The following is a 21,778-nucleotide window of genomic DNA, read 5'->3' as shown; positions in this document are numbered from 1 at the left end:
AAGCAAAATAGAAACCAGCTTAAATAAACAATTGTGAAAATTCCTCTACAGCTTGCGTACTCACCTCTCCTTTATAAAGACTTTATACGATGTGCCAGCTATTATTGGCAGATGCAGTTCTAAACACTGATTGCATTACAAACTGACAAAGAAAACACCAAGATTGATAATAAACAGAATGCTGTTGTATATTTACACAGCTGTGTATCACCGTGACCACACATGCAGCAGCATGTGATTAAATACAAAAAACATAATTCCAAAATATAATTCTATGTGACGGGATGTAATGCAGCCCCGAAACGAGTTGGGCTATCGTTTATCTGATGAAGAATATGATTTGATGGTACTTACAGAAGCTGACACTGTCTCCTCACCGTCTCCCAGCACTGCTTAGAGTGTCTCTGCCCCGGCTACGTCCATTACTCATAGCTTCATTAGTCAAATGGTCCTCACTAAACCCCAAGGCCCGTGTTCCGAGCAGATTAGTATTCAAAGCAACGCTAAACATGTATAAAGTGAATAAACAACATATCTGACAACTGACAACCTGGGTATTTACTAACCAGAAACGGAGGCAAATGTCCTGCCAGGTTCAATGTTGAGGGATAAAGAGATTTACTCAGTAAATCCAAGTGGATTTTAGAAGTGGTAATTCTTGGGTTGAAGCCTAAAAATAATCCCCTTAAGCATTCATCAATTCAGCTGGATTGTTCGATTCCCAGGTGGGACCCCCGTTGTGTTACCATAACCACCATGTTTTACTGGACACATTGCTTTATTACGTTCACTGGGAGCACGTGAAAATGTTTCCCTGATACATGGGTCTGGTGAACCAAGAACACAATGATTCTGTGGTTCTGAGTTCAGATGGAAACCGGATTTATTTGTGGGATCAAATGGATGTTTGCTCTTTTCAATAACCCACACAATAGCTATCAGCATTTTCTTTCTTTTTTCTTTAAATTTTCAATTTCATATAATAAAATAATATAATATAAACTAATACTAACTAGCTTGATAATACCACATTTTGCAGTCATTCAGCTTTAAGACAGCAATTTCCTTAATACTATGGTTGCCGTATAACTCCCTAAATTAATTGACCCCAAGGCATGTCCACAAGCAAGACTAATAAATAATTCTATAATTTCCTTTATCAGCACTGGTTGTGTAGAAACCCCTATAATAATAACTGAAAAAAGGGGTTTATTTTAAAAGGTTAAAAGTTTCATTTTAGTTAAAGTCGTATTTAGTCTTTGAAATCAATATATAGTATGTATGGGTGCACGTAATTAGAAACGGTAAAATAATCATTGAACAATCACATAGCGATAGGACCATAATGATCTCACTGATGAATACTTGGATTTGTCAAAAAGAACTCACTAAAAGAGTTACACAACATCCAAATTAAACAAAAACAAAAAAAAAGTTAAATATTTTCAAACAGTGTGAAACCTTCTTCAAAGAGTCTGGTTTAACCTCGTATCGAAATATCAAAAGCTCAGTCTTAAAATAAAGCCTAAATGCTAAATGTTGTTTGTTCATTTCTCTGGTTGCAAGCAGACAGTATAAACATCACAAAGAACAATTAGTAAACAAGCCAAGGAGGGATTATTCAGCAACACATCGTTTGAGCATCCTGTGAAGGGTTTCAGATAATCCCGTATAAACATCCTTCAGATGACAAGGGATTTTTCTTTTCAAATGTCTTTTAACACATTAGCTCTGGCTAAAATAGGAAACACTTATAGCACGGAGGAGTCCAAACCATTTGGATTATAGAGAATTATTGAATCAGGAAAGACGTACACACTAGTTTGGGATAGGTAGATAGATAGACAGACAGACAGACAGATAGACGTACGTACAGATGGATGGATAGATAGATGGGTGGATAAAGAGAGAGATAGAGGGAGATCGATAGATCGAAGATAGATAGATAGATAGATAATTTATCCAAGGCTCTTGCACTCAAACTTCGACATTTAGTACCTGGTGCTCTGGTCACATAATAGATAATATTGTAAAAAGATACCGGCACTCCAGGATTTCATAGATAAATCTTCTTTATTCAAGTAGATGCGAGTGGTCGACATTTCAGTTCCGTTGAGGGGCTGAAACGTTGACCACTTGAATCTACAGATAGTGTCTCCAACATACATTGGTTGAGCTGGCAATGCTCTGATATAGCAAACCCCAACACCCCAAATTAACACAGGAAATGTTCTCCTCAAACTGTTATGTGGGGGTACCAAGCTGTCCCAGCCCCAGGGATATCTGTAAACCCACAGGGGGGCGCACTATGAATGAACAGGAAAAATGGACGTAAACCGTTTAACCCCAAAGGTTGCTCCCCAGCACCGGATCTCCCTGTCCCCGCGGAATCTGAACCTGCACAGCAAGTTAGGTTAAGCAGCAGTGGGTGAGATATATGTAGACTCTGACCCAATATGGCGGCTCAGACAGATACATAATTTAAAACATATCATAAAGTTTAATTTAATGCAAAAAGATTTTTTAAAAATGAAAAGAAAACATCCGATAACAGTTGGCCATATAAGCATGAAACATGTCGGCATTGCTGGCTCAGTGCTCCCTCTGTTTGTTCCAGCTGTATTTTACACAAAATAAAGGTATGCGACTTGTGATTTGTTACGGAAAATATTGAATAAAACGTATCTGGCGTAAAAGGCAGATTATACAGTGTTAACAACCTGACAACTTGTGCAAGAGTAAAGAGGGAGCTTTCTGGGACTTTATGGGATGAATTTAATTTTCACAATTTGTTCATTTTTTACTTAAAAATAGAAGCTAGTCTGTGCGTACAGGGAGGGATTAATGAAACGGATGAAGAATTTGCCCATCTAATAGACCTCCAGTAGCATAGTTCCACTTGCTTTGTTTTTATGTCTGTAGAATATATAAACAGAGGACGGGAAGTCGAGCATTATATCTATAACACGTCAAGTAGTGTCGTTCAGAACTACATATGGCGAGCAGAGTTTATTTGCTTTAGACGAACACTATAGCATTCTATGCAATCCTGTATTCCTAATGCGATAGTGTCCTAGTGTCAGGCTTACATCGCTTTCTATGCAATCCTGTATTCCTAACGCAATAGTATCCTAGTGTCAGGCTTACATCGCATTCTATGCAATCCTGTATTCCTAACGCGATAGTGTCCTAGTGTCAGGCTTACATCGCATTCTATGCAATCCTGTATTCCTAACGCGATAGTGTCCTAGTGTCAGGCTTACATCGCTTTCTATGCAATCCTGTATTCCTAACGCGGTAATGTCCTAGTGTCAGGCTTACATCGCTTTCTATGCAATCCTGTATTCCTAACGCGATAGTGTCCTAGTGTCAGGCTTACATCGCATTCTATGCAATCCTGTATTCCTAACACAATAGTGTCCTAGTGTCAGGCTTACATCGCTTTCTATGCAATCCTGTATTCCTAACGCGATAGTGTCCTAGTGTCAGGCTTACATCGCTTTCTATGCAATCCTGTATTCCTAACGCGATAGTGTCCTAGTGTCAGGCTTACATCGCTTTCTATGGAATCCTGTATTCCTAACGCGATAGTGTCCTAGTGTCAGGCTTACATCGCTTTCTATGCAATCCTGTATTCCTAACACGATAGTGTCCTAGTGTCAGGCTTACATAGCATTCTATGCAATCCTGTATTCCTAACGCGATAGTGTCCTAGTGTCAGGCTTACATAGCATTCTATGCAATCCTGTATTCCTAACGCGATAGTGTCCTAGTGTCAGGTTTACATAGCATTCTATGCAATCCTGTATTCCTAACGCGATAGTGTCCTAGTGTCAGGCTTACATCGCTTTCTATGCAATCCTGTATTCCTAACGCGATAGTGTCCTAGTGTCAGGCTTACATCGCTTTCTATGCAATCCTGTATTCCTAACGCGACAATGTCCTAGTGTCAGGCTTACATCGCTTTCTATGCAATCCTGTATTCCTAACGAGACAGTGTCCTAGTGTCAGGCTTACATCGCATTCTATGCAATCCTGTATTCCTAACGCGATAGTGTCCTAGTGTCAGGCTTACATCGCTTTCTATGCAATCCTGTATTCCTAACGCGATAGTGTCCTAGTGTCAGGCTTACATCGCTTTCTATGCAATCCTGTATTCCTAACGCGATAGTGTCCTAGTGTCAGGCTTACATCGCTTTCTATGCAATCCTGTATTCCTAACACGATAGTGTCCTAGTGTCAGGCTTGCATCACTTTCTATGCAATCCTGTATTCCTAACGCAATAGTGTCCTAGTGTCAGGCTTACATCGCTTTCTATGCAATCCTGTATTCCTAACGCGACAATGTCCTAGTGTCAGGCTTACATCGCTTTCTATGCAATCCTGTATTCCTAACGAGATAGTGTCCTAGTGTCAGGCTTACATCGCATTCTTTGCAATCCTGTATTCCTAACGCGATAGTGTCCTAGTGTCAGGCTTACATCGCTTTCTATGCAATCCTGTATTCCTAACGCGATAGTGTCCTAGTGTCAGGCTTACATCGCTTTCTATGCAATCCTGTATTCCTAACACGATAGTGTCCTAGTGTCAGGCTTACATCGCTTTCTATGCAATCCTGTATTCCTAACGCGATAGTGTCCTAGTGTCAGGCTTACATCACTTTCTATGCAATCCTGGATTCCTAACGCAATAGTGTCCTAGTGTCAGGCTTACATCGCTTTCTATGCAATCCTGTATTCCTAACGCGATAGTGTCCTAGTGTCAGGCTTACATCGCTTTCTATGCAATCCTGTATTCCTAACGCGATAGTGTCCTAGTGTCAGGCTTACATCACTTTCTATGCAATCCTGTATTCCTAACGCAATAGTGTCCTAGTGTCAGGCTTACATCTCAGGGCATCACAGCTTCACAAGACAATCTCAAGGTATCACAGCTTCACAAGACAATCTCAAGGTATCACAGCTTCACAAGACAATCTCAGGGCATCACAGCTTCACAAGACAATCTCAGGGCATCACAGCTTCACAAGATAATCTCAGGGCATTACAGCTTCACAAGATAATCTCAGGGCATTACAGCTTCACAAGATAATCTCAGGGCATCACAGCTTCACAAGACAATTCCAGGGCATCGTCCATCAAAACTATCGTGTCCACACATGGGCAATCTTGCTCGGCCCTCGTGCCCTGACATACATGCATACCAACTTAATAAACCCTTTACAGGCAAAGTTGGTAAGTATCCATTCAATGTTGGTTCACCACAGCTACTTAACGCCAACCTTGAATCTGTTTTGCACCATCGGACGTGTTAATTGCCATTTGCACATGTGACAGAATTTAGGGGAATTTGGCACAGCTACATCCCCCTATACCGAATGCCAGCTTGTTTTGTGAAATGTACTAATCCCTCTGCCGATATTTATTTTTTATTAATATGTCAAAACACCACTATTTGGTTAAGCCATGATCACGCCCTGCCCAGCTGGTAAAATATATCAACACCCGCTATACATGTTTTTAAGATCCATCACTGATCTATAGGGTGTGAGGGAGGGATTGAGAATATATATTTATTTACATTTAACTGTTTGTCTCTTGTCAACTCGTTGTTTTTTCATTATGCAGGTAGTTAAAACATGGATGTGACCTGAAACACACAACTTGTCTATTAGAAGGACACTACACTACCCAAATACAAAGAAAATAAAAATCACTGTTTAGGAAATATACTGCCAACGAAAGCTTGCACGCATTATTTATGTGCTTTTTTTTGGGGGGGGGGGGGGGGAGAGGAGGGAAGAAAGGAGGGGAATAGATAAAAACAGCTTGAAAAAGCAGCAGATCTCTTGTCTACTTCCTTTGCAAGCCCTCCCCTTCTAACCCTGCCCAGACTTTCCGTGGCTGTCCAATCACAGACTTCCCAATGCAGCTCAATGATAAGTCTTTGCAAGGTAGGTGCTCTGGGCAATTGCTGCCGCTTGAGTTTAGCTTCACTGAGCTAAACAATCCAGGAAGTAACAGGACTGGTTGTCTCTGAATGACGGTCAGGGGGTGTAACAAGGTTCATTTATAAAAGTGCAAATTTCTATTGGAATCTGCACTTTTTGTAACAGAAAAAATAGGACACATTCTTCACACATAAAGCAATTCAGCAAGATAAGCTGATTTAGGGGTCTTGAGTGTCCCTTTAACCTGACATTGGTATAGGTTATCACGAAAAACCAATATTCAAACAGGTAATAGTGACTAAAACCACTGGCTGGAAATATCTTCCCTATTTGAAAAGATACACAATAATTAGGTAATGGAGGAGAAAGTAAAGACTAGCATGGTCAAACAACGAAAGACACTCAAATAGAATTTGCCTCTCACTTCATTTTCTCGCATTTTTACAAGACAAGGCAAATGGTGTTTGAATAAATTTGCATCAAGGGAAGATTTGATTGATAGACTCCTAACATGGTGACTGGGGCATTTTTATTACACCATTAGAGATGTTAATCTGATAACATAGTTACTCGAATAGAATTGAAATTTTTATTTCTACATTCCCTGCATGGATAATTTGCAGTATACAATGTTAAACGTATTTTCTACTTTATAGACAGCTGGGTAATTTTTAAGGAGTTATCAATCTGTGACTGCCAGGACAGAGCGAGTCTGTTCCAGTAGGTAACTCTGATATTAGTAAATAACAGACCTGGAGACCTTTTATTGAATAGACACTACTGAATCTATGGTCTAAATAGCTATAAAATGCATTCCCTTATTCAGTGAAAAGAGATGTCGTGTCACCCTGTGTTTCACTGTAAATAGACATCAACACCATCTTGATGACAATATGCGACTATACCAGCTTCGTTTAACGCTTACATACACGGTTCTACAATGGGCAAGGTTTCAGCATTCTCCTGCTCTTTGTACGTACAATGTGTCTATTCCCTGTCACACAATGCAAATGATATCAATACATTCTACCAGGGGGGGTTTAGATATCTCTGAATTTATTGGCTACTAATACATAATTTCTGTTTAATGAGGGAATTAGTCAAATTACGGTAACTAAAATCATAAAGCAGACTATGAGCAAAGTGAAATTAGTGGAGAAACTGTTCAGTGGAATCGGTTTAAAACCTATAGGTGACAGTTCCACTTACCAGAGCTGGCTGTAAATCCCTTTAAATAGAATGATATGTCCACAAACTATATCCTGTGGGATGTCAATCACCGATGAGAACAGAAGTTCAGAGCGACTGTGATTGGCAAAGTGTCTGTTGGTTGAAGGAGTTGAGCTCCCTTGAAGGTTTGCCAGCTGTAAGAGAACACCAGCACAGCTAGATTAAACACTGTATGGGTACATTACATCAATTAAAATGTGTTTGCCAAGTGAACGGCTCTACACCCACGATTCATCTCTGTATGTATTTAACAATTCTTTTTTAGTGCCCTTATCCAAAGCAATCTGATATCACTTTATCAATATGAAACCTAATCTGTTTTGTTGTCTTGATATCTACATTTATTAACTTAAACCAGGGGTCCTCAAACTCTGCCCCCCCCCCCCAGATGTTGCTGAACTACAACTCCCATGATTCTTTGAATTACATATATAGCCAAAGAATCATGGGAGTTGTAGTTCAGCAACATCTGTGGGGCTGGAGTTTGAGGAACCCTGACTTAAACAAACCAATACCTTTTCATCTTAATGAACAGGTTATGGTGCCTTGAACGTCTTTCTGTTTTGGACAATATAAATATTACCATTTGTGAGAAAAGGCAATGTTTACATTTGTTCGATACCACTGACTGTCGTATACCACTAGCAACCATTGAAGACCTTTGGAAATCAAAGGTCCTCACGTTGGGCGTGATCACGTACAGCATGATAGTGCAAATAAAAAAATGTGTCCAATGCTTCTCACAGCAAAGCAAAGGACTGGTAGAGTGTGTGGTATTTGCCAAACATGCTCCCTATTCCGCAATGTTTTTATATAAAAACCATTGGATTGGAAAAATGGCGTCCTTGGAGGCAGCGACTGCAAAGAAGAGAATGTCCCTGAACTGGGGTAAATCTAATGTGCCCAGTAATCTAATCTACGGTAGTAAACATAATAATATAAATTAATATTTAAATTGTAAAGTTTGCCTTAAAAGGGATATTCTACCACTAAAACAACTTTAGCGTAATTAAGTGGTTTTGGTATATATTGACCATGACCCTGCTGTGTCACTGCTCAATTCTCTGCAATTTAGGATTTATTAGTGACTCTGTCAAACTGCACAAAAAGTTTGAGCATATCATAAAGATAAAATGTTTACTAAATGCCCATAAAGAGTGTGTTGAAATTTAACTGGCATACTAATACAGTCAAAGATATCATAAGACAAAGTAGGGACGCCTTTGTCTTGTGGTAAACTTCTACCTAGACAAAGCTTGAGAAAAGTTGAGCCTCTGCGTCAGGTTTTGTACATTTCCCCTGCCATCGCTAGTGATGGCTGTAGGAATAAGCCATTGTCTCATATATCATGAGACAATATCGATGGAGGCTCTAGTGAGATTCATAGTTTTTTTTTACTCTTTTGCATATGCGAGAGTACAGCACTGACGTGGACTCTTTGTAAATGAAGCAGCAGGAGCTAAAGATCAGCGATAGCAATACCTAAGGTGGAGAGCACCAGCTAAGTACAACTCCCCTCTGCTGTACCCCGGGAGCCACTGCACCATAAGCGGCAATGTTACCATCCGCATTTTTTTCTATATATGCAAAGACCCCAAAAGGTGACAGAGCTGCTTTGAATCTCCATGTTTATGCAGCACAAGCCACACCTCCCCTGGCTGGTACTCACACAGCCCCCTTACACACTTCCTGAAAAAGAGTCACATTTTTAAACTTCCCTTCTTGCATAGTTTGTTTATATACATCCTGCACAGTCATGAGCTAGAGCCGGCAGCAGCCTCCTGTGAAATATTCAATTTCAATTAACAGAGCAGGAGATAAGAACGTCTGACTTCTAAACAAAACACATTGTGCTGTAAGATCTGATTGACAATGTAACCATTTTGTCATGGAGCCTGTGTGAGTCTAAGCCAGGGGACAGAATTGAGACCAAAACCACTTTATTAACCTAAATGTATTTAGTGCTTAGAGTATCCGTTTAATTTTAAAAAACAAATTACAAATGTGGGGAAGGGGCACCTTCTATTTACACTGCTACCCAAGTTTAATTTTTCTGTACTTTTACCTGGATTTGACCATAGTCAAGCCTTTACCCCAGAACCAGAACGTTCTAGCCTACGCGATGTGTTTGTACATCACAAATAAACATTTACCAACAGTAAATGTCAGATCGCTTTCTCTGAGTTTCATTTTTTCATATCGCGTCTCACTTAATTAACCGCGTAAATGACTTACATGAGCAGTTTTGTTTGTTTAGTATAAATTACAAAGAAGTGACAATGAGAAACTATTATCTGGGAAAAACACATAGCTGTTATCATTAGAAGTAATTACTGTCTTAAAGAAAACTTATACAAAATTATAGATTTATTTTATAACGAGGAAGTGTCAGATAAATATTCATTTTCAGTTGTATTAATTTAAAATGAACAAATAATTCCCTTTTTCATATCCCCTTCTTTAATAACATGAACAAATAACTGCAGCAACCTGATTCAATGTAATTCATTTTTTTTTTTTATAAATAGATGTAATGTTTGTATTGTTTGAATGAGAGCAGATTTATTTGATAAGACATTTTATTTTTATGTAGCCCTATAAGATTTAAAACAAATGGAAAAAAATAAGTATAGATATCTATATACACACTCACACATACAAATATATACATTCAATATTTACGTGCAAAAAAAAAAAGAAATATAGTTAATTATAAATTAGCATGGCCAGTTTTTTTTTCCAAGACAGGTGGCAAACCTAATATATGTATATTTATATTTCCTGGCCATATCCATGGCAGCACAACAATGGGTATCTCCTCACGGTTTCACATGATGGGACTATCCACAAGATCTCCAGCGTGACAGATTCCCATGTTCTACTGGGGGCCCTGGGCCTGACACCTCCTCAACCCAACCCCGCAGGAACATCTGAAATGCAGGCTCGGGGCTCGTAGCAAATTGCCACTTTCAAACCGGCAACCCGATCAAAGATTCCCACAGGGACTTGGAGTGGACTCACGTTCTTTGTAGATAAATCTTGAAGTTATTCTTTAATTGCGGTGCTCTGTAGAAAAAGGAGGATTGAGTTGCTTTCTTTTTCTATTGTGGTCAACTAAATAAAGTGCTGGTACTAGATTGGAAGTTATAGGAGGGGGGAACAGCTGGGGAGAGCATTCTACTCAGGTAGGGTGGGAGCTTCCCAGAAAAGCTCTTAAACACAAGACTGGAAAGATGAAGGGTGCGTCAGGATTCCAGCGATAGCCTATTTAGCTATTTTATCATGTCACAATGGTGGGTCAAGTAATTACATTACGCACAAATCGTCAGAATGAGTTATACAATGTATTAAGTTTCTTAACAACACTTCTGGTCTTCCCTCCCTCAAGTGTTGGTACTCCCGTGTCCGTCTCCCTCCAAGTCAACAGCATAACCATCAGCTCTACCTCTAAGGCTCGCTGCTTAGGTGTACTCTTTGATTCCGACCTCTCCTTTCCCCCCCCATTGTGCCACTTCTATCTCAAAAACATAGTGTGTATCCGCCTCTATTTAACGCCTGACAAAGCTAAAATACTGATCTGCTGTCTTCTCTCATCTCGACTACTGCAATCCACTTCTCAGTAGTCTTAGGCCCCACTACAGTCTATAATTAAAGCGGCGGCGGGGCTCATTTTCCTGTCCGCCTGCACCTCCCACTCCTCCCTCTGTTAGTCCCTAATTTGGCTTCCCGTAAGATATAGGGCTCAATGTAAGATCCTGGCACTTGCTTATAAATCTCTATACAATGCTGCTCCGACCTACTTATCCTCACTAATACATAAATATGTCCCCTCTAGGCCCTTACGCTCTGACAGAGACCTACGTCTAACCTCTGTTCGTACTCCTACCTCTGATGGTCACCTTAAAGACTTCTCTAGGGCTGCACCTTCCCTCTCTGTTAGACTTTCACCCAGTCTCTACTCTTTCAAAAAATCATTGAAGACTCACTTATTCCGAAAAAGCATATCAATTCCTTTCCCTCCTCGCACCCTGATTCCTCTTCTTTAACTGTTATCAAAATATAAAGAAAGAAAGAAAGAAAGAAAGAAAGAAAAAAACACTAAGCTTTTATTTTAGCAACCTAATTTTCTACCCTACCCTTACCTTTTGTGTCATTATACCCCACTCCCTCTAGCATGTAAGCTCATTGAGCTTACAACTACATGTTTGTTCGTCCACCCAATTGTACAGCGCTGTGGAATGTGTCGGTGCTTTATTAAATGAAGATTTGACTGTGTTCGTCAGGTTATTCCATAGAGCGGTGCTCTGTAAGAAAAATGAGGATCGAGACACTTTATTTTTGTAATTTTTTTTACTTTAAGAAACAAATATCACATACGGCTGAAGATATATTTATATATTTTATTCACTTTGCAAATATTCTGTGACGATCCATCTCTAAAAATTCTAAAGATTTTACCCACTATCTAATCAATGCAATTCTGTTTATTTAATCCTATACACTTCCACATCTCTCATATCTCACACTTGGTTACAGATTGCAAGATGCCAGACACAGCTCTCAAATCCTACAGTGTCTGTCTGTGTCTATGCGTTTGTTTTTATTATTAAACCCTTTATGTTGTTTCTCCTGCACGGCTGGTACTTTATCAATCAATAAATATATCAATACATATCAATAAGACTCTAAGGCAGGGGTGCCACAAAGGTTTAACCGCAGATGTTTTAAAAATACAAATTCCATGGTGCTCTGTCATTCTAAAGCCTTGCAAAGCATCATGGAAGTTGTAGTTCGTCAACGTCTGGGGATCTACCTTTTGGGAACACCTGCTCAAAGGGTTTATTTTCAAAACTGGGAGTTGTACAAGGGCAATTACAGATATTTGGCCACATGTTTACATTTCAGCTATTTTAACCCAATATTTGCTATTATTTGGTCAATGTTAATCATCGTAACTGAGTAGAATATCTATGGCTCATTAGTAAGTTTTTGTCATGCACACAGTAACCACTAGATGTCAGCATTTATTGCCTTCTGTCTACCTCCAAAGCAATCCTGAACTGTACTGATCTCCCATCTTACTTTAATAGCAGACTTCAGCTCAGACATTGGCAGTCCGTTATGTCTAGAGGGACCTCAATCTAGAGTGGGGGGGAAATGTTCAATGCTCCCCTCTATCCATCAAGCCAATCAAACAAAGGTTTGGACGAATACTATATTTACAATGGTGCATATGCTCAATGGCTCATCCTATTCTGCTCTTGTTGTGCAGCACGTTAGGAGTTAATAGTGAATTAGTGGTCGGCCTTCTTTATACATGTGTGTTAAATAGTTTGGCAGATGCCCAGTGGCAACTTCTATTTAATGCCAGGCTGCATGTCCCTTTAGCAAGGATGTCTGACCTGACATGGAGGGTGTCATTTATCATTGTTACCTAAATGAATACATCCAGTGTGGTCACATTGACTCTGACTAGAGCTGAGATGGAGAATTCTTCCAAGTCTGTGATGGTTGCTTACAATGTATGAAGATTTGAGGTGGGTGTCTTGGCCATGGACATTTACAGGTGAGGTGGTCTGACTAGGATTCAAACCTGATATTACCACTGCGCTATCCAGCCTATATCTCTAATAACAATTTATAGAATCAAAATGGAATGTAGAACAAGAACAATGTATCTTATTTACACAGACTGATTTCTAAACACATTTATTGTAGTATAAAGACCCATTACTGGGAGTATTCTTGCCGTGGAGCTCTGTTATACACTCAGACACATTACTGGGAGTATTATTGCTGTGGAGCTCTGTTATACACTCAGACACATTACTGGGAGTATTCTTGCTGTGGAGCTCTGTTATATACTCAGACACATTACTGGGAGTATTCTTGCTGTGGAGCTCTGTTATACACTCAGACACATTACTGGGAGTATTATTGCTGTGGAGCTCTGTTATACACTCAGACACATTACTGGGAGTATTATTGCTGTGGAGCTCTGTTATACACTCAGTCATATTACTGGGAGTATTATTGCTGTGGAGCTCTGTTATACACTCAGACCCATTACTGGGAGTATTATTGCTGTGGAGCTCTGTTATACACTCAGACCCATTACTAGGAGTATTATTGCTGTGGAGCTCTGTTATACACTCAGACACATTACTGGGAGTATTATTGCTGTGGAGCTCTGTTATACACTCAGACACATTACTGGGAGTATTATTGCTGTGGAGCTCTGTTATACACTCAGACACATTACTGGGAGTATTCTTGCTGTGGAGCTCTGTTATATACTCAGACACATTACTGGGAGTATTCTTGCTGTGGAGCTCTGTTATACACTCAGACACATTACTGGGAGTATTATTGCTGTGGAGCTCTGTTATACACTCAGACACATTACTGGGAGTATTATTGCTGTGGAGCTCTGTTATACACTCAGTCATATTACTGGGAGTATTATTGCTGTGGAGCTCTGTTATACACTCAGACCCATTACTGGGAGTATTATTGCTGTGGAGCTCTGTTATACACTCAGACCCATTACTAGGAGTATTATTGCTGTGGAGCTCTGTTATACACTCAGACACATTACTGGGAGTATTATTGCTGTGGAGCTCTGTTATACACTCAGACACATTACTGGGAGTATTATTACTGTGGAGCTCTGTTATACACTCAGACACATTACTGGGAGTATTATTGCTGTGGAGCTCTGTTATACACTCAGACACATAACTGGTAGTATTATTGATGTTTGAGCTCTGTTACACACTCAGACACACCAACAATATGGAGCTCCTAGAAAATAGGGACATTAGTGTAGAAAAGAGGGACAGAGGGATTTGGGTCTAAAACTGGGTCTGACCATCCTAAATAGATATGAGAAATAATTTAACATCCATTTGCTTTATGTGGGGACACACCAATATAACAATTCACTGTGCATTTTGCAACCAAATTTACATAACACAGGTTAACACAGGTTAACACAGTAGAAATTCTCCAATTCACCTGTTTTCCACCTATTTGCAAAATGAACCTCAATGTTCGTTCAGGGGTGAGAACACTAGAATTTGTGACTTTTTGAAATTCTACCCAGCTTTCTCCTAGTTTGTAATTTTCTTGTCCGCTCACGGGGAACCCCATGGGGCAGCTTTAAGCTTTAAGGTACTCGTGGCTTTGAGTGCATACCATTCATACCTTTCTGGTTAAATTCACTGATAGTTGTTATCTTTGAGAAATTCCATTGTCTCATGTGTGTAGATTCCAATTCTAACTCCGTCAGCCAGCATCCTTCTAAAGATATTTGTAAATATACTGTAGTGTTCTAACTTACAGAGTTATTCACTAACGTGAAACGTCAAAGTGAGTTCCAAGAGAATTTCAAATTTAAGGCCAAAATAGCTGACCTAGAAGCATAACTGTCTTAGAGAATATTTCAGAGTTCGGCTATTTTGACCTTAAAATTTACTTTGATTTTACCTTGAATTCTCACTGTAGTGACCAATCATGTTAGTAAATAGATACATTAAGAGGACACTTCATGATAGTGTTACACACACAAACTTTTTAAATGTGTTATATGGAGCATTAAAAAAATCAAGTAGTATTAAACAGAATAAAAAAAAGATAGCTTGAACGTCATCTTCTTACAGAAATCTGTACAGTTTGAACCAGATCCAGAAGCAATTGGCTTCATTCATAAAAACTGTGATTGGGCAAGGTCAACAGAAGAAGTGGTTTCTTTTTGAAAATAGCCTCAATCATGGTTGTAATGAATAAAACGCATCACATCTGTGCAGGGTCGTCTTTAACGCGCGGCAAATGGGGCAGATGCCCCGGGCCCAGTTGCCCCGTGGGCCCACGATTTGAGCAGCCCCCATGGACCTGGCAGTGCGGCTGCACAGAACCGCACACTAAGGAGGCCCCCCGTGTGGCTCATGCCCCCCTTCATGTTTGGCAGCCGGCTGGGAGGAAGTGAGCGCCGCGCCTCACTTCCTACCACCGGAGATCACAGCCGCGCGGGAGGAGAAAGGCAGTCGGAGGGGAGTTCCAGAGGAGAAAAAGGTAAGAACCTGGAGGGTGGCTAAATGTATGTCAGTATGCCTGTGTGTGAGTGTGTGTGTGTGTGTGTCAGTATGTCTGTTTGTGTATGTCAGTATGTCTGTGTGAGTGTGTATGTCTGTGTGTGTGTATGTCAGTATGTCTGTGTATGTCTGTGTGTGTATGTCAGTATGCCTGTGTGTGTGTGTGTCAGTATGTCTGTGTGTGTGTCAGTATGTCTGTGTGTGTATGTGTGTGTGTCAGTATGTCTGTGTGTGTGTGTCAGTATGTCTGTGTGTGTGTTAGTATGTCTGTGTGTTTGTCAGTATGTCTGCCTGTGTGTGTGTCAGTATGTCTGTCTGTGTGTGTCAGCATTTCTGTGTGTATCAGTATATCTGTCTGTGTGTGTGTCAGCATGTCTGTGTGTGTGTCAATACATCTGTCAGTGTATGTGTCTGTGTGTCTCCGTATATCTGTCAGTGTATGTGTCAATGTGTGTATTTCTGTATGTGTGTCTGTGTGTGTGTCAATATGTCTGCCAGTATATATTTGTGAGTCAGTGTATGTCTGTTTCAGTCTGTCTGTTTCAAATATTTTAATATGCCTGTCTGTGTGTGTATCTGTCAGTATGTCTGTCAGTGTGATTGCGGGTTGGGCATAATTGGGGGATAAGGGGGTGGGAGGAGCAGGGCCCAAGGGGCCCAAGAAAATGCATTGCCCAGGGTCCTAATCCTATTATAGACGGCCCTGCATCTATGCATGATTGTAGCAGCCTTCACTGCTTAAAAATGGTTTGAGACAACCTGGGGAGACGCTGTCAAAAATCTCTTTACACCATAACTACTACAATGAGTTGCAGTACATATGGGGCTCAGTTTAGCTCTAAGTATATGAAATATTACATTGCCTGTACATAAATTATGCTTGCCTCCAAGAATGAGAGGTATAAAGGTGGGACAGGCAAGTTGGGAATCAGAAGGGGGTAGAGACAATGTACCGGCACCTGGAAAAATTTAAGGGTGGGCAGTCTGAAAACCAGAAGTCCACGCTAAGTTGATTGACAGTCTGTCTGGCCACCCCCAAGTAGAGCTTCCTATACTCAGAGCCAATGCTGAAATGTTTTCAGTAAGTAATTAAAGCCCAGAGTATACTCTGCGCAGTAAGCACGGCTGATAATATGGGGGCGCACTGCTGATTGCGGACACCAGGCATCAGGCTTGATATGGTGGGACTGAACCCCAGATTCAGAATGCTCACGACCAATCCAAGACATTTGGGAGGTACACCTATGTCCTTTCAGCATATATGTACGTGGATACAGTAATGAAATGTTTGTACGTGCATGAAAGGCATTTTATATAAATAGTCCTCTCTCATCAGAAAAGTACATTATGTGTGTATCTGCATCTATGTCTAAAAAACATCAGAAACTCCCTTTCCTGGACAAATTCCTACCCTTGTAGTTTAAGGAGACTAATGATTCCCATGTTCATTGAAAACACTGCGGCTCTGATTGTGCTCAGGAAATGCTTCATTCTGTTGACAATTCGATGCACGGATGACTGAAGTTTTTCTCTATACAGTGCATGGGAATTCTGGTAAATTACTTTTTTTATATGTAATGAAAACTGTTTACAAGTTAGATAGTTTAAGTTGTTTTGATTTCCCCTGAATTTCTATTTTATAATGCAAAGAAAACCCTGCTCTATTAAAATCAAACTTTCTCACGAAGTCCAACGTCAAATAAGATCCCCATAGGAAAGCATCGAGTAATGCTTTCCTATAGGCGGGTTTGAACGCACGCGCACGCACCTCTGGCCGCGCATGCGCATTCGGCTCACCTCGAGAGCTGACTTTGATGGAGGAGGAGAGGTCACCAGTGCCAAGGGAGCCCGGCGCTGGATTAAGGTAAGCAAAGAAATTGTTAATTAACCATTTATTTGCCACGGAACGGGGCCCTAGTCACCATATAGGTGACTAGGGCTCTATAGCGTTAGGAATACATATTTGTATTCCCAACGCTATAGTGTTCCTTTAATGGCAAGAGGTGGGATATATTAGGCAGCAAGTCAGTGAAGTCAGTTCTTGAATTTCATGAGTCGGAAATTGGAAATATGGCCAAGCGAAAATGTCTGAGTGACTTTGATAAGGGACAAATAGTGATGGCTTGACAACTGTCAGAGCATCTCCAAAATGGTAAGTCTTCTGGGGCGTTCCCAGTATGCAGTGGTTAGTTCCAACCAAAAGAAGTAGCACCAACAATCCGAACCCCCTCAGTCAGTTCTGTGGGGTCTTCTCTTGTACCATAAACATTGTTCCAGGAAAGGTTTATGGGATAAGTACTTTAGCACCCATTTACAATTTTAGTCATCACATAAAAAGAGTGGAACTCATCAGTAAACTGATAGCAATCCTACCCCACATGCTATCAATACACACACAACCCAGTTAAGCAGTGTTCTGTCAAGCCAGCAAATGCTCACAGCTGGAGCTTAGGCTCACACCACATGCACACGTTGGACAGATCTTGTACGGCAAAGAGGGACAACGTTTCTTTCTGTGACATCGTTGATTTAGGGGGCAGTCGGTGGTTTTAAAGCAAAAACTTTTTACAAATCACAACAATAATAAAACAAACTCAACTGGGATACACTTAGCTGGGATTTCTCTGCGCTGTAACATTTGCAATGATGAAAAGTTGTTATGGTGTTTATAGGGGCTCATTAAGCTAGGGTAACCTCAGACAGGGGACAATGTCATTTGTTGCCCAACTATCAGGGAAAGCTATATCAGAAAAGGTAAGTACACCTGGTTTAAATGGCAACTTGAAAGTGACAGATCTGCTGTGGATCTGGCGGCGGCAGTGTGCAGAGGAAGGTAAGTGCAGTGGCGTACTAGGGGGGGGATGGAGTTGGGGGTGGTCCGCCCTGGGTGCCACAAGGTAGGGGGTGCCACATGCTCTAGGTACGCCCCTGGGTAAGTGTTACCTCAAACTGTCCCTCGCAGCTGCTGCCATCTTCGTCCTGCGGGTTCTGTTCAGCTCCTGAACCTTGAGTTTCCAGTAGCCGCGTCAGTGCTGTGTGCTTGCACACGCACAAGAGTACAACACTGAGGAGTATCCTGCACAACCATGGAAGCCTTCATAGACAATACCTGTATCCCACAGCTGTCAAGAAGGGTCACTCGCCCCCTACTAGTATTTAAAGGAGTTACCTAACCCCCCAAAGTAAGAAGTCAAACCGGTTTGACAACTTACCTGCGGTCCGCCAGACAGTCACTTCCTAAATTGGGAGCTAGACTCTCTCTGTTCTGGGCTAGCCCAGCATTGCAGGCTGATAATGATAAGCTGATGCTCACAGCCATTGAGCATGCTGTGGTGGTTATGGTCCTTGGAATATTCTTTAACCCCTTAAGGACACATGACATGTCTGACACGTCATGATTCCATTTTATTCCAGAAGTTTGGTCCTTAAGGGGTTAAAAGCACATCCTTTCTCCCTGTTATGTAGTATATGCTAATATATCTGTTGATCAAAAGGCTTGGCAGGTTTATAGCAGAGCTGCAGCACTTATAGTGATATGCCTAAGGGCGCTGGGGTTGTAGAATTTGATCTAGGTATGATATAAATCAGATTCTGTTGTTTTTCACTTATGTCTTTGATTTAAATTGGGCTCCACCTAAAACATCTTTGTGGATGCCCAAGGCAAATCATATCTCTAACGTAGCCTTGGATAATGGCTGTGTACAGTGGAGATACCATGTTACCTAATTCACTTATTATTTATTTCAAAGAAGCACTAACATATAATGTAGAGAGAAGTACCACGGGAAAAACAAGTTCCTACTAACTGGTGATAATGTTTATCATAGTGGAACACAAGATGGTATATTTATCTATGTATCTATTAACAGATATCTATTTATTTTACTGTTCTTAAAAAGTGTCATTTTTCCTTATAGTAAATTCCACTAGCTTTGTCAGTAGCTTGCTCCGCCTGCAAGGGGAAGATTATTACCCGTCGGCAGCATGCTGTGTGCACTCACGCATGCCATAAAACATGCACAGAATTGACATTGGGTAGCACAGAATTGAGTTCTCGCCTGCTTAAGTCACATGGCTGGGGGTAGCAACAAGCCTCCAGGACACATTTTAAAATTACTCTGGATCTACTGTAAGTACCACGCCACCTCTGCAGCTGCGACAATCAATCTTAATTATCTCAGCCAATCCAATGCTTACCCATGCAAAAGTACTGGGAGGCTAGTGCACACATGTGGCAAAAAGCCATGCTGCACCAATCAGTATCTCATCATATGGATGCATTGAGTCACTGCATCTAATTGGGGAGTGATCAGCATCCCATGGCCAAGTGTGGACAGCAATCTCTCCAAGCTTAAACCCAGAAGCTTCCTCTAGATCAGTGTTTCCCAACCCAGTCCTCAAGGCACACATACCAGTCCAGGATTTAAGGATTACCCAGTTTTGTCTAAGGTGTTTTTTCTTTTTTTTCTAAAAACACCTTAGACAAAACTGGATAATCCTTAAATCCTGGACTGGTAGGTGTGCCTTGAGGACTGGGTTGGGAAACACTGCTCTAGATGCTGTCCACTACTAACATTTGAAAGTCAGAGGCTCCTAAGCAGCTTCCGTTAAAAGCCTTTCTGTGCAGGGCTAGCTAGTTGGCTGAGAGCATTAACTGACTGCTCTTATGCAGTGAGTTAAATAGAGAGCTTAAAGCTATCTGTTGGTAGTATTGGAGGCATAGAGAGGCGCCCAATAAATCACAGGTAAGACATTTGGGCAATCCTGGCACTATAACAACTACAGTCGCAGTGGTTATGGTGCCTGGGGTGTGCCTTTAAAGCTCTTTGAGACCGACATTGAGGAATGGGGGAAAAAATGTGAAAATTACTACAACATGACTTTAATAAATATAATTGTTACGGTTACCCCCAGGCTAGCTGAAGGCTGGACCGCTTGGATGTCCTGGTTCCCGAAGGTGGAGAGAGAGAAGCGCTGTTCCGTTTAGCAGACCACCAGAGTCCTGTGAATACTAAGCAATCCCACTAGCTCTAGTATAGCTAGGATACCCTGATTCCCACAAAACAAGTCGAGGCTGCGTTTTGAAGGTCAAACACGAACTGGCTTTATTGGCACAGGGTTAGCGTTATTTATGCAAAAGCCCAGGTCCAGGGACAGCCCCCTCTGGACCTGATGGGATACAGGGACAATACATACAGTTGACCAATGACAGTACCCTGCATCGTTTGAAATAGTCCCCGCCCAGCTTGGAGATAATGATTCCAAGGGTTATGGCAATTCAATTATCTCCAAGTGCCCAGAATCCCACGTGTATTTCCAACAGGTAAAAACTGAATAAAATACATATTTATAACAGTTTACGAAATACCCCTTACATTCTACCATTCGTTAGATAGCTCGGGTCTGAGCGCATCAGATAGACGAATAGCGCTCAGACCTCACGAACGGTATGGGTAGTCTCTGAGATATAAGTCTTTTCGTGTCTCTTTGTCCCGAACACGAGATGGCAGACATCTTTTCTGCTTGTAAATAGGCGAGCGGGTATCGGTTTCAAAACTCCTGGAACCAAACACGGATAGCAAGCTGTACGAATACCGCTCTCTGGCTGGTTGTCCCAACCCTTCGTGAACCGAACGTAAACCGCCCTGAAGGGGCCAATTAGCCTACGGTTAACCGCAGCCTCAACGTTCTAATTACGGACACACGCCGGGGTGTAGGTGGTCCTCGTTCGGGAGTTTGGATACGGTGAAAATAGTTGACGAACGAGGCCACCCTGAGGCAGTCAATTAAGGTTGTGGTTAACCGCAAACCGCAACCTCCCGGTGGTCTTCCGTTCGGTTGTTTCCGAGGTCAACAGGGTTAAGTGGCAGCACACGCCAGGGGCCGTCCGAGTTCGTATGTACGAATATGTAATCCAAGGGGTTCGTGTAAATGGGTATAAGTAACAAGAATACCGAAGGAACCGTCTTCGGTACTTTAACATAGTGTAATCTAATATGAGTCTGTGGAGTGTCCGTAACAATAATTTAAAACAAAAAGTCTGATACAGGTGAAACTATTGTTTTGGATGAGCAGACCAAATCAGGCTCGGTCAATAATCATTTTGATTACTTAATCTTTCTGCGTGACTATAAATAAAGTTTGTTTTGTTGTAAAGGAGACAAGAATGACAGACATTTTGGTTCAGAAAATGATTTGCTCATTCTTGGAACGGTAGGTATAAATATGAACTTTTCACTGTACTTTTGACAAAATTCATATTATTTTTTTTCCAGTAAGACACTATTAGTGCAATTGCGCACTATACCCCCACACCTGCCCGATATTGAATGGGTGACATGTTTATTTTTTTAACCCCTTTTCCTTGTACTTCATACAGGCACACAAGAACTATTGTTTCCAATGCAAATGTCTCTTCATCAAAGACACTATTTAGCGCTCTAATATTTCTCAAAAACCAGTACAAATAAAAAATAAAATAATGCATTTATATAATTTTCTCTAT

General features: G+C 41.0%; 1 protein-coding gene across 3 annotated transcripts in view; it reads right to left on the bottom strand.

Annotated features, from left to right (window-relative positions):
- Positions 1–21,778, bottom strand: part of P2RY6 (pyrimidinergic receptor P2Y6) — a 95,967-nt gene that overhangs the window by 60,853 nt on the left and 13,336 nt on the right. For all 3 annotated transcript variants that reach the window (XM_063431646.1, XM_063431638.1, XM_063431655.1), the window contains exon 2: positions 7,160–7,314. The gene's annotated coding sequence lies outside the window, so the exon portion shown is untranslated. The remainder of the gene's footprint in view (positions 1–7,159; positions 7,315–21,778) is intronic.

Source organism: Pelobates fuscus, chromosome 1, assembly GCF_036172605.1.
Source record: "Pelobates fuscus isolate aPelFus1 chromosome 1, aPelFus1.pri, whole genome shotgun sequence".
Classification (NCBI taxonomy): domain Eukaryota; kingdom Metazoa; phylum Chordata; class Amphibia; order Anura; family Pelobatidae; genus Pelobates; species Pelobates fuscus.
This window is presented reverse-complemented; position numbering and strand designations above follow the sequence as displayed.